We start from the raw sequence: 17,252 nt of genomic DNA on the forward strand, positions 1-17,252 counted from the left end.
GAAATTAACACAACAACTCGAAATAATCCACAGAGTCCAATAAAAAGTCAAATTCGTTTTGCTTGCTCAGCCCTAAAAACACATCGCTTGCATTTGTGTGTGCAAACAAGCATTGGGTATCTTCTCTCTCACTGGGCCCTTCTGCTGTGTGAGCTGGAAAATTGGGAATTCCCACGATGCCTGAACTCACCACTGTTGGGACCATGTCAGGCAGTCAGGTGAGTTTGTATGTGTGCAAATGAGATGAAATATTGTGTTATCCCTACGTCAAAATACTGAGGCTCACCGTGACGCTAAGCTAACAAGAACCATCTATTAACTTATGTCACTTAATAATAAATAATTTCCATGGCTAAATTCAGTAAGGCAGCTTTGAACAGTTTCTTACAATGCAGACCCGGAAGCCATTTTGGGTTCAGTCCGAGTCCCAACCAACTGAACTACCTACTACTTAACTCTACCCTAGTACCTATGGAGCTACTTACTAACCCATCAAGCTACGATCTGGGAGACTTACATACGACCGACAACACCTGCCTACTGACCGGCCGACCTGTCTACCCACTTTGTGCTTACCTAGCTACCTACCAGCTACGAGTTCCTAACTATTTACTGACCTTATTTACTGATAATAGCATATCTTCCCTTACATTAGCTTTATACGATTACACAGATATTAATTTTCACATGACTTCGACTCAATATAAATTAGCAGGTTCAGCGTAGCACCCGAAGGCCTTGTCGTAATTATTATTATTAGCGCTTCCAAATCTCAAATGAGCAGTCATCCAGGTAATGCTGAGTTTGTGCAATGCTAATACCCAGGCTAATAGCGGCTGGCAAGTGGAGCTAACGCCAAGCTAATAGTGGCGGTGAGGGACAATGCTGGCGCCACCGCAGGGACATGCCCGGCATCTTTGTTGGCCTTGGAGGAGCTCCCTCGCTTCCCAGCTTGTAATTAGTAGCCAGTGACAACAACAATGCTAATAATTAACCAAAGCAAACAATTCCCTTTGCGCTATGTTCTATTAATGTTTTTTTTCTTTGAGTTGTCATCGCAAATCAGGGCCATGTGCTTCTTTGAGCATGAAATGATGACTGAGGCAAGATGGTAGCTGGAGGATTTTCAAACAGTAAAAGCTAATGCGTGTAAAAGCAAATGTTGCATTTAATTTAGCTTATATTGCCTTGTTATTGGGCACAGGTAGAATACACTGCAGTTGGGTTGGGATAACATTCTCGAAACTACATAACGCATGTTTGCACTAAGATGTTGCCTGTCATATAAATTATATTTATACCTGTGTATTTTTCAGCAAACTGATGAATGTTGGCAATGTAGCATTTTGTTTTAAGTTAGCCAATCCATGACCCTTAGTTCACTGTATTCATACACTGTGCATGAACAGTTGTTGATATTTTCACCCTCACTCCATTATGTATAAATTGAATGACAAGCAATTGGGGACTATTTTTAGGAAATAAAATGAAGACTGCTGCTTGCATAGTTGTCTAAATAAGATATAAAGCTTGTTTGCTTCTGGCTATTTATTGGGTCAGCCCCAAATGAATTTTACTGTAAAACACAAAAGAGAACATGTTGATTAATCGAATATTAAAAATATTCAACCAAACAATATAAACTAATCAGCTAGTTTAATGTGAATACACAGTAGTATCATGACGTTTTATTTATTTATTTATTTTTTTGCGTGCGTCCAGTTTGGCGAAAGTGCGGCTGTGTGCGCGCCAGGTAGGTATTAGCGCTGACAGAACGACGCGTTGCTAATTGCTAATTGTGTGTCTCATTAGTGTTCGGGGTGACAGGTGTTGCGAGCGTGTCGTCCCTCCGTTGGGCCGCTTCTCCCGTGAGTTCCCCCCCGTTCCCTCAGCGGCTGATGCTACCGAAGCTCCAGCTTAATGGCTCTCCCGGGAGTGTCCCCCCTCGGGTGGTGGCGGCGGGGGAGTCGGTCGGGGGCCTCCTCGCCTTTTTGGATACTGTTTTACAGCAACAGGCACGGGATAAATCCCCTGACTCGACGCACTGGTAAGATGGCTTTGTTCGTCGGCCATTGTGGGTCGGTTGGGTGTGTTGTTGTTTTTTTGTAACGACAAAAATACTGTAGCTGGAACATTTGTATATATTTTTATATATAGTTTACTACCGACTAACCGTACTTGCTCAAAATACCTATTGGATACTTGTCGCTTAACTTTTTGAGCTAGCTACCCGTGGCGTACGCGGCTAACTAGCGGCTAACCAGTTGCATGTCAATCAAACTGACAATAATGGCCAAACTGATTGACCCAATACAAATTTTGAAAACAGAATGGTATTTTTCCATCAACATAACAATCGTGATTTAGTATGTCATTAAATTTTCCCATGTTTTTTTAAGCAATGAATTCATTAGTGTTCCAGTAAGCACCATATTTATTAGACGAATGTTAACGTTTGATAGGGTAGGTTTACATTAAAATAAATGTAAGTAACTTGCCAATTATGAAAGTTAGTTTACTTAAATTCAGGGTCTCAACTTATGTAATACTTTTTTATATCTGTCATTGAAGCTAGGAAAGGTGAGTACTGATAACATATTATCGGTCTTACTTTAAGGTTTTGGTACTTGTGGAGGTTACCAATACTAGCTACCGATACTTAATGCAAATAAAACCTAATATGGAGCTACCCAACCCCTAACAGAAAAAAAATCTATACCTGCTTGAAAAATATGCGTTTGTGTGGATCTACTTGCCTACTTACAATAGATTTAGCATTTTATAATCCTTGTAAAAATATAGATTTCAAGTAAGCTCTTTTTCTTACACACGCAAACCCACAATCATCATCATCTTCATTGTGGTCTAATTGGATTACACCAGTGAGTGTGTGTTCCGAGTGTGTGTGTGTTCCGGTAATTGAGTCGGCCTTGTTGGTCAGTGGGGAATTGAAGTGTTAAATCCAATTCCGGATTGGTAGCTCTCGTTTAGAGTGTGCGTAGCGTGAGTAGCGACCATATGTCACTTGTTCCGCCGTCGTGAATATGAATGAGACACCCCAAGTGGAGGTAGCGCGGCTATCACTTGACGCTCATTTGTCTGCATTGAGCGAGCGAGGTGGCCAACACCAAGTGAGAGTCGAGTCCTAATGAAGATGAAAGGGACTCCGGAGGGGTTACCGCTCTGTATTTTTTTTTTTTTTAAACCCAGCTCGCACCATATGTCCTCATGCTAAATGCCACGACAGTCTTTGGCTAGTTAGAAGGCGAGTGCAGGCCTTAATGGTCTAAACAGGTCCCACAAAAACCCTTCATAATCAACATGGCAAAGTTTGTCGTCAATATCTTGACTTCAAGACACAGATAAATCTCAGTGCGTCGCTAATGAAGTGCGCTTAACATTAAAACATGCGACGGGTGACAAGTCGCTGACAAACGCCACCGAGAAAGACTTCCGCAGGCCGTCCAATCAATCAACGCACGCAGATCAATCAAAGCGTGAAGAAGGAGGAAGAGGAAGCGTCGATTGTCAGTTTTATTGAAAAATCACTCATCTTCTTCCTCTTCCACCGCCAGCGCCAGCACTTGAGGGTGTTTGAGGAGAAAGGGGAGCGAGGCGGAGGAAGAGTGATCACCACCGAGGGAGTGCGGGGTCCCGCTTTCCCATCCGGATCAATGATGCACCCCCCCCACGATTCAAAACTCACCAAAATAAAGTAAGTCGTCTGGAAGATGAATGAATGGAAAAAAAAATCGATTAATTCTAATTTTATTTAAATATTGAAAAACTGATTGAATTTAATAACATACTGGCCACATATATTACCATGATATACTATTAAATAGAATTTAATGTAATAAAAAAAAACTGCGGTTATTATTCATATTTTTAATCAAACTTATTAAAGATACATTTATTTGTATTTTAAAGGAAAAAAATACTGCCCATATTCTACTTGGAGTTTAGTAAATTAAAAATAAAAGCACGTTTTTAACTTTTTTTGGGGTAGAAAATCTACATATAGACTTTTTCATTGTGGATGCGAGTGGGGCGTTTTAGTTTGCATTCTCCCCCAAACACATCAAAACCACTGACGCATGCAGCCGTTAGGTGGCGCACTTCTCTCACCGTATGGCCATGCGACCTCAAGGAGGCGTGAGAAGACAAACTTGGCCTTAATGAAGTTAAAAAAAAAAGGCAAAAATGTTTTCTTCGCTTCTTTTTTTTGTTTTTGTTATCGTGAAAAATAAAATGCAACATCTGTTGTAAATACATTTGGAAACATTAGTGTGTCCTCTGAGGGCTGTGTGCAAATCACAGGCACGGCGTGAACTCATCCCTATTTGTGTGTGTGTGTGTGTGTGTTTTGTGTGCTTGCATAACAGTTTAAAGACAAATAAAAGTGACGACTTCTTCAAAGGACACGTCGTTGTCAATATCAACCAAAGCACAAAATATCTTCAAATGCATCTTGTAGTACTTAATACAGGATGCGAGTCGATTCCTCAAGTGGCCGAGAGCTTCGAGCAAGTAAGTCACTTTAATTTGGTCAGTGAGCTAAACCGTCAAGTTTACATGCAGTGAATATCAAAAGTCTGCACACCCTGATATTAAAATAATGAGACCAAGATGAATAATTACCGTATTTTCCGGACTATAAGTCGCTCCGGAGTATAAGTCGCACCAGCCATAAAATGCCCCAAAAAGTGAAAAAAAACATATATAAGTCGCTCCGGAGTATAAGTCGCATTTTGGGGGCAATTTATTCGACAAAATCCCACACCAAAAACAGTCATGAACGAGCAACAACAGACTAAACGATAGCAACAACAGGCTAAACGATAGGTATGCTAACGTGACAAACACAAACAAAGAGCTGAGAACGGGCCTGACGTAACATATAGAGTGATTAAGGACACCTATTACATGAATAACATGTTTATAAAACCATCAGTGTCACTCCAATTCATTAAATAGCAACAACAGGCTAAACGATAGGTATGCTAACGTGACAAACTCAAAGAGCTGAGAACGGGCCTGACATAACATATAGAGTGATTAAGGACAACTATTACATGAATTACATGTTTATAAAACCATCGGTGTCACTCCAATTCATTAAATAGCAACAACAGGCTAAACGATAGGTATGCTAACGTGACAAACACAAACAAAGAGCTGAGAACGGGCCTGACGTAACATATAGAGTGATTAAGGACAACTATTACATGAATAACATGTTTACAAAACCATCGGTGTCACTCCAATTCATTAAATCCATCGATCGTTCTTTGTCAACAATGGGTGCGCACGGCTGAGGGCGCTTGCGCTTCAAAATATTCCACAGGCTCATATAACGATAGATAAACTATATTTTAAATAACTATAATACAAGCCAATAATATTATCAAACCATCCGTGCACTTTAATTCCATTAAATCCATCGATCAAATTCCTCGTCCTTTGTCAACATCGCCGCGCGTGCGCCCTGACGTCAGCCTCGTCTTTATTCCACAGATCTACTATATAACTATATTGTAGCGTTAACAAAGTACAAGGATAGACGTAGGTTTGGTAAACGGCTCTTTATTAAACAAAACAAACTTCCAAGCGTGTGGCGGCGTGGACTTCCAGACAGACCGGGCGTGCGTAATGGCCATGTCCGAGCCCCGCGCACCGTTCGCGGACAGCCACTCGGCCGAGCGTCGGCCCCCGACTCAGTAGAGACCGGGCGTGCGTAAAAGCCATAATAGTTTTTCAAACCTTCTATGTCACTCCAAATCCTTAATTCCTTCAAACTCTTTGTCCTCCGTGTCACTTAGAAATGATCACCGCTAATGATGGTAGTCCTTGTGTGGGCACGTTTGTATGTAAACAACCGGCGCGCCGCGCTACTGACGTCACTTGAAATAGTAATCCATTGGTACATCACGGTTCTCCAAACTTTCTTTCTGCTGCTCGATTACTGTTTTCAGCTGCATATTTTACAACTTGAAGTTTGTAACCTGCAAAATATGAGTTTCTTTTTGGTGCCATTTTTCTTAAGCCCACCCAGTTGATGAGTCACGGCCAACGGTAAAATTTAGAGCGCCCTCATCCAGTTTCGTCTGAAAATATAATTTTTTTTGGTTGTTTTATCAAAGTCAAAGTCTGCTTTATCGTCAATATATTTTTTTATATACTAAGACACACAAAGAGATTGAAATTACATTTCCACTATCCCTCGGTGAGATAGTACACATATGCATACAAGCAACACAAAAAAAACCAAGAAGGCACTAACAATGAATAAATAAGAGTATTGAATAAATGATAAATAAACAAATAATAAAAAATAATAATAATAAATATAAGAGGAGCAAAAATGGAGCAAGTGTACATACAGCAGACAGTGGACTTGGATATGGTGCTTTAAAGTGTTAATTGCTTTATTTGATGTTTTCTCTATTTTTTATGTTTTGAATATGTTCAAGATAAAGAAATAAAAGCATGTGAAGTGATCAACTATACTAAAAATAACATGGGAAGTGGTCAACTATACTTGTAAGTGATGTCTTAATGATCAAGTAAAAATTTGTGAAAAAAAAAACATATATAAGTCGCTCCTGAGTATAAGTCGCCCCCCCACCCAAACTATGAAAAAAACCGCGACTTATAGTCCGGAAATTACGGTACAAAACCAAAATGCGATTTATAACCTGTACAAGACCTTTTTTTGTGAGTGGAAGTGAAAATAATTCAAATAATCAGGTTGCGCAAGTGTGCACACCCCATTGCTTATACCTGGATTCAAATGTGCATGTAAGGATATTCCTCATGCTTTCTGTTTTCAGTCGTGACCTGGTTTTCCGATCGTTTCCTCCTCCTCCACCTCAGCCTGGCCCGGGTGGGGACGCTCACAATTAAGGGCCACGCTCAGGGAGAGCTTGACAGTCACAGGAGCAGATGTTTTTTGTCGTTTTTACCTTCATAAACGGTGTGAGATGACAGCGCCTACCCCCCCTTCACATCACAAACACGTGTTTGTGTGACTCCTTTGTGATGTATCTCCAAATTAATAGCAAATTGGAAAATAAGAATACCATCTTTTGGCTTGCTTCCAAATTTATGGATCAGTGTGATGGAGGAAAACTTTTATTCTACTTTGGAGACATTTCCGGAACAAATGTCTCATATGTCCACGGGTGCCTCTGACTTTATTTTGAAAGGTGATTAGGATCTACAAAATAAGAGGCAAACCAGGAGGACCACACTTGCTTTGTCCCCCTCCCAGACATCAAAAGATGGATTTTATTTTTTCCCTCACGGCGTCCCTATGCCTGCTCCTCTCCTAATTATTCCAATTATCACGGCGCAAAAAAAAAAAGAAAAATCCTGATTAATAACCGGCAGGATATTGTTGTGGCAATTTGCCATATGGCGCCGGGACTTGCACGCCGTCACCATGCCGTCATTAGCGGCGACTAATGTTTGTCGCAGGCGTGCAGCCGTGACGAGCGCGGCTCCCGCTCACCTTGCAACCCCCCCGATGGGAGGGGGGGGGGGGGGGGGGGGGGGGGGGGCTGGACGGGATGCTTAGTATCCTCACCGCCTCAGTGAATAAATCGTTCAGCCCAAGCGAGAAGAAAGTAGCACCTGACCAGTGCGTTGTTAGTGTCAATGACCTTTGGAGATTTGAAGCAAATGGCAATATAGTCACTTTGTTTTGAGAAGAAATTGGAAAAAGTTGGAAAACTCGTGAGGCAAGGTCCCACTGTATTTGGTCAGATATCGTTCTAGTCTCGCAAGTTAGCTTTATGATTGCCACCGCTAATGTACACACACACGCACACTTAGGCACACACGCTCACACTTGGGAGCAGGCAGTCAAAGGAGTCGACTGCGAGTCAAGCGTTTCCCCGGCGAGAGCTCTCTTGTTAAGACCTGTTGGTATTCTCCAGATGGCAATAAAAATGCATGAGCTTCCAGAGCTCATCCACCAGAGAGAAAGACAACAACAAAAACCTCTGAGAGCGAGCGCGAGAGGGAAAAAAAAAAGAGCTAGAGAGTCGCCAAGTCCGTCCTCGGAGGAGCTTCAGATGAGTGCGGATGTGCATCTTGTTATCGCTGGCCGTCGACTCAGCGCTTCTCCTCCTCCTTGTTGAGCGTAATACTCGAGATGAAATGCAGGACGAATGCCGGAGAGAAAAGTTTGGCGAGAAACTTGCCGGAAAGTGAGGCGCGCCCTTGAGCAGGAACGCAATGAGACGTCTCATGTTTGATTGACACTCTACCCCAGAGGTAGCAATTAAGCAATGCGGTGATTGGGAGGCGACACAGTGGACAAGTGGGTCCACTCACTGTTGTGAGTTTGGAGGTTCGAATCCCAGCTCCAGTTTCCACTGAGTACGCCAATTTCCTCTTTTATTTCAAAAATATTCATTTTAGGTTGACTCTGAACTAGGAATGGGCGAGAACTAGTAGTGGGCCGATTGGGGCGTGCAGGTGAATGCCTGTCTAGAATTGTTAGGATTCACAAGTTAATTATTATTTTACTGTATATGTTCTAGGCCTTGGTCTCAACTGGTCTTTTACTTTAAAAAAAAAATGTATTAATATAGCCTACAGTGAAATAACACCCACTCCCAGGCATGTAATATGAGCTGATATTTCAAAAGCAGAGTTCAGGCAGCCTCATAGATTGCCGGTGTGTGATGTGATGTCAAGAAGGCGTTGATCCGGGCAGAGGCGCCGACGAGGAGGATATGGGGCTTTTCATAGCCGTAATTAAAACAGCCAGATAGATTCGGTAATTGAATAAAAAAAAAAAATAAATAAAGAATCTGGGATGTAAGCAACATCTGCGCCAGGCGCATAAATCAGCCCAACGAGAGGCTGCAGACGCCATAAAAAGCAGCGTGACGACGACGGCGACGAGCTGACGGATGACATTCGCCGACAGATAACGCTTGACGTGAATGCGAAAAACACAACGCAACACGCTAACGGAATACTGACACGCAACGGTCGAAAATGTCAATACCACGCTGATCCAACAGGTGGAGCTCTAACCCGTCGGACTCGACGACAATTTTAGCCAATCGGAAAGCCGAATAGGGTCTCTAGGTTGCGTGGCGAGTTTGTGAAATACAGCACTTGTACACCTTAATCCCCCCCATCTGCTTCCGAGAGCATGTCGCCGCTCACCGTGACCAATGGTGTCATTAGTTGATCGAATATTTAGAGCGTGCGAGCACGTCGGGCCTCTTCACCGCGGCGCCGCACCAGCGACACCGGGTCATGTGACATTGATGCGCTTAAAGACTTGAGTGGGTGTGTTTTTATTACTTCCAAGCGGCGGTGGAGGACTTGAAGTGAGTGAAGTTGTTGCTTCTGGGCAAAACATGCTTGTTTTATTAATGAGCTTAAAATAGCAAACCAGAAGTTTGAAGTTAGTGGAATTGGCCAACCTAAACATTTTATTGAAATTTTGAATTCACCCAATTTTTTTTTTTTTTTTTAAACAATGTCATCCAAGATCACTTTGAGAGATTTTATTTTTGGACACATTTATACAAAAAAACACTTGATCCTCACAAAACAATGCTGAAAGCAAATTTAAAAGTATAAATGCACAACCCCCCCCTTTTTTTTTTATTTCTACAGTCACAGCAAAGGGCGTTTAAAAACCAGGCGTGGTGATGCACCGGATCATCAGCATTAATTGGATAGTGAGGGAGGACCGTTAGGCAGCCTCCATGGCTGTAAAAAGCCCCAAAATAAATAGTGGCGAGGTGAAACTCGGGGAGGAGACACCGGCTCGTAAATCGCGGCGTAATGACACGCTTAGCCATAAATGCCTAAACAAGGGCCCATTAAGGCACGCGTGACTTCTTCCTGATGTCTGTGCGGCAGATGTTAATAATTTCCACACAAACACACCAACGCTTAGTCAAATGTCAAAAAAGGGTCAGCCGTAGCATTTTGTCCATATCCATCTTAAGGTCCATCTTCTTTCTCACTAGTAAGACAAAGCGTGTGCGAGATTTTAAGTGTCATACAACAGAAGGGGAAAAAAAAACGTTTTTGTATCCTCTCAACGAGAGATAACATCAAAATATCGATATGTTCCGGTTCTGGCGTGATATTATAATCCGTGACACGATGCCATCAACTTTGATCTTCAAGGCAACAACTGAGATTTTATCAGCCGGTTGTTAGCTTCCGATATGCTAAAATTCCGTTTTGTTGTCTTCGTCATTCGGTTGTTGTTTGTTATCGTGCGATGATCTGCTGCCACCTTTTACCTGCTTGTTATGTTGTGATAATCCAAATGTTAATCATGGGATGAAGTTTTAAAAAAATCCTACTTTTAATCGTTAGCATCGTCTAAATGATGAAAATCCAATTTTCATGCATTCAGCCGTTAAACAGCTTTTCACCGTATTGAATTAAAATCATGCCAAATTAAACATTGTCATTTATATGCCTTTTGAATTTGCCCTTGTACATATTTTTCCTGTCAACTGGAAATTTGGAAGTCGTAAAACACACTTTTAGAAAGCTATCAAAAGCATTCAAATTGCCAATAACTATTTTTTTTCTCCCCCCTTTAGCCAGAAATGTTTCCTCTTCAAAATCTTTCCGGACTGGCTTTAAAAAAAGCAAAACAAGCTTTTATATGGAACCAGCTCATTGAAGGGAAAATCACTCAGAGGTCACAAACTACATTCCTTGAAACGGTAAGTTTGTAAGTTTTTATTTAAATCTATACCACTTGGTAAATATGTCTTTACATGAAATTTGTCATTGGTGTAAAAAAAAAGTTTGTTGAATGTTCATCTAGCTTGAGCATGTTTTTTTAAAAAAAAAATTGAATTACTTTTATTGGCTTTATTTGATTAATTAGAATAAAACTGACAATAATGAAGTTACAGATTTGTTGTCACCGCTGACTCACAAAAGTTAAAGGGGGAGAAAAAGTCGGTACTGACATGAATCAGTGCCATACATTACGGCTCGACTCCGACACTTTATGATTGTAATTAGAGCAGGTGGATTATTGGAGCATGTTATGAGACGCGCTACTTTATCGCCCGGTGTAAATCCACAATAGTTTTTATTGTCAAAGAAAATAAAAATGGGGAATTAAAAAGCAAAGAAAAAAAAAAAATAACAAACAGCTTTTTCGTCTGAATAGTGAAGGTCATTTAACAGTAAAATAAAAGTCTCATTACGAGTTGAAAAGTGACACTTTGCTTTGTTGTCTGGACACAAAAAGTGAATGCGAGCAGACCTTGAGATGTTTGTGTTCTTGTGACAAGCCACGCCGTTTGGGATTTTTGACGTCTTTTGTTTTTGTCCTCAAAAAACATCTGTCAGGAAATTAGGAAATATTAAAAGTATTTTTCCTTCTGCAATACAAACAAATGCAGTCAAACAAAAACAAAACATTTCTGGAAACAAGTTATTTTATAGTCTCAAAGGAAATTCCGTCTATTTGTCCATTTTAAGAACTGCTTAATTTTCCTTTGGCTTGTGTTCTTTGCCGTCGTGCAGTACAAGTTGAATTGGGCCCGCTTCTAAGCCCCTTACACTTTAGCCCCGGTAAACAACACAAGAAGGTAAAAATAACCGGCGGCGAGCCACAATAGTTTACGAAAGGCGCGACAACAGACGGGGACCGGATTTGGAAGCGGCGAGCCTTTCTAAATCCGTCGCTCGCGTTCGCCCGTGATGGACTTGGCGTGAAGCGGTGACTCCGTCTTGGACGTCGAAGAGACAGTTGCGGAAAAGCTTCTGCCAGTCACGCACACACATGTTCACGCGCGCGCACACGGCGCCGGTACCTTCCAACCTGCCGCGCCACACTGGCCCGCGAATCCCGGCACGTCGGATCCCCGCCAGGTAATTACCGGTTAAAAATATTTCATCCCATTGTGTGCAAACAAAGGCGGCGGCGCGGTGAACAGCGACAAAGAGCTGCTTTACACGCGTTTTTTGCTTTTTCTTCGCCTCCAAACGTCGCCTTTGTTTGCCGCCGCGATGCTGTCGCCGCAGCAAATTTGCAGCTATTTCATATTTAAATGCAGCTGTCATACGCTCCGGCAAAAGAGAGAAAAGCAGGCAAAAAAAAAAAAATGGAGTTTGTGTAGATTTCCCTCGTGGCTAACTTTCACTCGAGGATAGTTCGCTACTACAACCCACCAGGACGTCGGAGAAAACCTCAGAAAAGTCTAAAATGTATTTTGGATGTTATGTACGACACACTTTTCCACTCTATTGTGACGGAAAAAAAAAAGCTATCTTTAAAAGATAGCGGCCCTATCACTAAGCTAGTTATGCTAGCAGTTTTTTATACGCGTGGCTAAATAAGCTTATAGGACTTCTGGAAATAACTGTTGAAGTTTGTTTTGTAAAAGTTTGCCCTTGTGACAGCGACTTGACGAGTCGCCGCCAGTTGTGCCGTTGATTTCCATACGTCTGCGGATAGATGATTGACAAGCGCCTCCTTTGCCACGCGACCTCGCCATATGCTGCTAGACGCAGCCTCGGGTAATTATTTCCAGACGCGATGGTTTTTCTTCTATTTACGCACGTTTACTAGGAAAAAAACAAAAAAAAAAATGACCAAAATACTGTTTAAAAAAAAAAATACATTCACCGTGTGTAGGTTAGCATGTCACATCTGTTTGTTTGGAAAGCAAATGAAAAGGAGACAAATGTACATAAAAGCGTCTGGATGATGAAATACGTCTTAATTTAAAGTTTTTTTCAAAAGTGTATGATAATAAAGGCCATGGATTATTTCTATTTTTATTCTTTTATATTATTTCTTGAATAATTGTAACATCTGCATGATTGCACTTCGACACAAAATATAACAATGCATTGACTCAGTATTGTTAGAAAAATAACTTTTTGTATTTAACCAATCCACGTAATGTTGCGTTACAAGAATCCGTTAGCTTAATGATAAAACATAATGCAAAACGCCAATGAAACTAGCTTCAGTGACTTGTAGACCTTTAAACAACTTGTATTTGAACACAAACGGTGGCCAAATAAAGAAACAAAGCAAGCAACAATAGTATCATATAATCTTTATCTTAAAACAAAACAAGCCAATAGTGAGCAATATCAAGTCATATTGATACCAGCGCTTAGCTTGTGATATCAACAAGACGAGCGAAGAGAACCAGCAAACGATATCGGGTACATCACAGTCAATGATCCCAGCTGATATAGTCATAGAACGATCCAAGCTAATCAATACCAGCAGCCGTCGCATGATATCAGAGCGATACAGGCTCTCAGTGAGTGATATGTGCGCCGAGCAAACCTCAGTATAACCGAGCAATAGTAAGCAATACGGACAGTCACAGAAGAATATCCTAAGCCGTACTAGCCAAAGCGAAAGATACGGGCGGGAGGCCTGCAAGCTATATCCACGTGCGTTTGAATCCCACTAATTGCCTGGCCACTACGCCGGCAGCAGAACACAGGCGCTGGCTGCCGGTGTGGCTTTCTACAAAGACGAGGGATCAACTTCACAACAGAAGAATGCGGACATTAGGAATTATCAGGAGAAAACAGGAGGGCGGGAAGACAAAGACGCATGCTTACTGACACACATCAGTGTGTGTGCGTGTGCGTTTGTTTAATGCTGTAAAAAAGTGCCTTGACAAAATTTACTTCAAAGCATTCAAGGCATCCTACTGAGGATTTAAAATGATCATTTTATGTGTAGAAAATGACAAGAAGAAAGTGTTGTAGTTGCAAAAGTGCACTCATTACTATTGTTAATATAATTTGATGCAAAATTAATTTCAAGAAAGACACTTGTCTGTAAGGAAAAATGTAAAATATTTTTTAAAAATATTTTAACTTAATTGAAAGCATTATATTAATTATTTTTGATTATTTTATTGTAAGTCCAGTGTGACTATCAAATGAGAGTGTCAAATAAATTGAGGCAGATAAAGCGATGGCAGTGTCTAAATGAAAAGAATCCCCCCTGGGAGTTACACACACACACACACACGCACACGCTCAGATTTTTTATTTGGTGTTTAATATGGTCGCCCCCTCATTGTGCAGTGAGACCCGCGGGAGAATGCAGCACTGAGGATGCCATCCCCCTAGAACACAACAACACAACACTTTTATTGGCAGTGCAGTGGAGAGGTTTGATTTTGTTTTCCCCACCTTGACGTTAGGTGGCGCTGCAAGTCTTCCCAGTGAGGCTGCCTGCCTTCAACATGTCACATGGCAGTAGGGAGAACTTTAGAATATCTCAACTATACAGAGAGAAGGGGAGGGGGTGATGCATACATTCGTAAAAGTATTTTAAAAACTAAAAATGAGGGAGAAAATGCTCTTAAAATCTAATTGAAATTAACTGTACGGAAAATGTCAAAACAAAATAAATAAAAATCTCAAACTTGCATAACTGCTCAAAACTGTGTGGCAACTGTGCTAACCACTAGCTTACCACGCAGGCCAAAAAGTGACCATATTAGTTTCTGAAAGTAAAACATGTGAAGTTTGGATTCAAACCCAGAACCCCAAACAACCGTTATATCAACTACAAACTCCAGAATTCTGCGGGGCGAGGCATTTATTTTAAAGACGCGTAACACAATCATTTATTCAGCTAGCGACGTGGCGTAAATCAGGGAGCGTTCGGATAAGACGCAGCGGCGTTAGCTTGGCTCGGCGGCCAGCTGCCGGTAATAATTTAATGACGTTTCACAGGCGGCGAGCAGATGTGGCGTGAGGGATTATAAAGTTGCTCCAACTTTTAACAAGTGCTGCCAGCCAGCTAGCTAGCGCATTTACACATCCTTCAATTGCGCAGCTATCAATCAAAGATGTTCCTCCCCCCCGGGGGAGCGTCTTTACATGCATATTTATCATCACCGCATGCTAATTCCAGCGTCGGCTTCACGCCTGCTAATTGTTGACGTCCCTCCCCGCGTGCGTCCTCGCCACTCCTTGTTTCTATTTGCGGGAACGCCGCTTTAAGACGTACTCACAGCGCTTCACCCCGGATTCTTCTTTCACCGACCGATGACATCAACTGGGGATCGAACCGCTAACTTCTGTATTTGACCTTCCCCAAATATGATGAATTAAATCGTTCAAATCGAATTGATGAATTTACTGTTAATATTTGCTTTTGTTTTATTCACCCTTAAAAAGTAGAGGTAGTTTATTCAAAGTTTTTGAGGGCACCCCCTTGGGGAGGAGACATTATAAACCTCTAGAAGTACGGTAATCTTTTTTTTTTTTAGTACCTGACGGGGAGGCGGATTGTTTGAAGCCGCAAACCTGGCCGGCGCTCACAGCACTATCACTTTTTTTATCATCATTTGCCAAACAATTAACTGCGGAAAAAGTTTACGCGCCATATTGTCATCGGCATGCATTTACATCGCAAAGAAGCTAAGTCGCACGCCGGCATAAATTCTCCTGGATGAGTGGGAGATCGCGCTCCGTTTTGCTTTCTTTGCCTTCTTTTTTTAATCTTTATCTTTTCCGCACCTGCCGCCAAGCGTGCACCTCCGGGGAGGTGACACGTTTAAAAAAAACAAAAAATACAATTTGCGATTTTGCTGCGGCGCAAAATGGAGGACAAACAATGTTGGAAGAAAAAGAAGAGGAGGATGGACAAACAACATCCCTCCAGCCGGCGCAGGTGTGAAATTTCAAGGACAAACTTTTGTTGTTTGCGCTTGTTTGACAGCCAGATATGCCGCAGGGGGCGACGTTGTCAAAAGAAACCATTCCAAAGAGTCGTATGAGTGAAGCGAGTCAGTACTGTCAGGTTTGATAAAAGTTTTTAGTTTACATCAACAGTTTGGAGAAAAAGTTGAATGCTCGGGTTAGGGTTGTACTCAAGTGTTATGTGAAATGTAAATCAATGGTTGTCAGTCCACGCAAGCGAGCGCGGCGACACGGCGGCGGCACAGGTGCGTAAAAAATGCCAAAATGAATCATTAATGACACCGAGCAGCATTATAAGAGGAAATCAACGGGCGTACCTGCTCATTAACATGCGCGCCGTAATGCGCGGCTGTGTAATTAGCCGCCGCTACGCCGCCGCACGTTAGCCTTAGCTAGCTCACGCACGCAACACCTGCTTTGCTTCTTTCCCCGCGTTATTTTCTACTTTTAGAGACGTAAAATGCTTTCTTTTGTTTTACATTTGACAACAGACGCACACTTTGTGGAAACTTCATAAACGTAACGGTTGAAATTCAGCACTGAAAAAACTTGAAGTTTAAGAAACAAAGGTCAGGGGTTAGGCCTAACAAAAAGCGAGTCAGAGAAAATAGTCAGAACATTTAATCAAAAAGAAGCATCCAGTCGCTTAATGCGAGTTTACTCTCTAAAAAAAATACAAATAACCTTGCTAAACTGCTTTCCTCTTAGACCGAGCTTTGGCTTTAGCGCTAGCTTGTCACATCTTACAACGTTTCAGAAGGAACACAACTCCAAATTGCTGGGATTAGCATTTAGAGAAAAAAAAAAACGTGAATTGGTTAATATGTGAATAGTGTAGCACAAATACGAGCGGTATTACCGTATTTTATTTGTCGGCCAAAAGTGCAAATGACACGCGTGACACCGTCTCTGGTATCTCGGCCGCCATGTGGCCTGAACCCAGGCCAAATCCTCCGCCGCTAATTTTTACTAATTGCCTGTGCCCGGCCAAGGCGTTTTTAGCGGCGTTGGCGTCACGGGAAGCTAATGAGAGCTAAATAATGTATGTGAAGCACTCTAATTGCTTCATTTCTCATTTTTGCAGCGCGGCGCTCGCACGCCAATCTGCTGGCTGGCTGATGGTTAATACTAATAAGTGCCGCAGTCAGTCAAACGGCCGCAGCATCCTGGCACGCTCGCCGCGCCGCGACGCATTGTGGCCCACAATAGACGGCGGATTCACGCTTTTATTACCCAGCCGCTAATCCTGCGGCTGGGCGGAGCGTTGTGGGATGAATCTGAACTGAGATCAGTCGCCGCGGTTGAGTATGTCGCGTACACAATGTGTGTAATAATTGTCGCCGACTAAAAATGTGTGATAATCTTCTGTACGTGTTTCTGCTTTTGTTGAATCGTTCGGGTTAATAAGTACTCGTGTGTAAAGAAAGGGACCGATCTGATGGCGTAAGGATGAGACCCATGTTGAAGCCGCTACCAGAAAATAAAAATGGCAAAAATGTTAGGAGTCGAGTCTTTTACATTAGAATTTTACTTTGAAATATTTA

At 41.9% G+C, this 17,252-nt stretch overlaps 1 long non-coding RNA gene across 13 annotated transcripts in view; it reads left to right on the forward strand.

The window, feature by feature from the left end:
* The first annotated feature begins 185 nt into the window (after nt 1-185).
* Nucleotides 186-17,252, forward strand: part of LOC125975019 (uncharacterized) — a 49,381-nt gene continuing 32,314 nt past the window's right edge. For all 13 annotated transcript variants that reach the window (XR_007483819.2, XR_007483818.2, XR_011087428.1 and 10 more), the window contains exons 1-5: nt 186-218; nt 1,813-2,047; nt 3,576-3,715; nt 4,386-4,530; nt 10,596-10,721. This is a non-coding gene — a long non-coding RNA (uncharacterized lncRNA). The remainder of the gene's footprint in view (nt 219-1,812; nt 2,048-3,575; nt 3,716-4,385; nt 4,531-10,595; nt 10,722-17,252) is intronic.

This window comes from Syngnathus scovelli, chromosome 9, assembly GCF_024217435.2.
Source record: "Syngnathus scovelli strain Florida chromosome 9, RoL_Ssco_1.2, whole genome shotgun sequence".
In the NCBI taxonomy this organism is placed as follows: domain Eukaryota; kingdom Metazoa; phylum Chordata; class Actinopteri; order Syngnathiformes; family Syngnathidae; genus Syngnathus; species Syngnathus scovelli.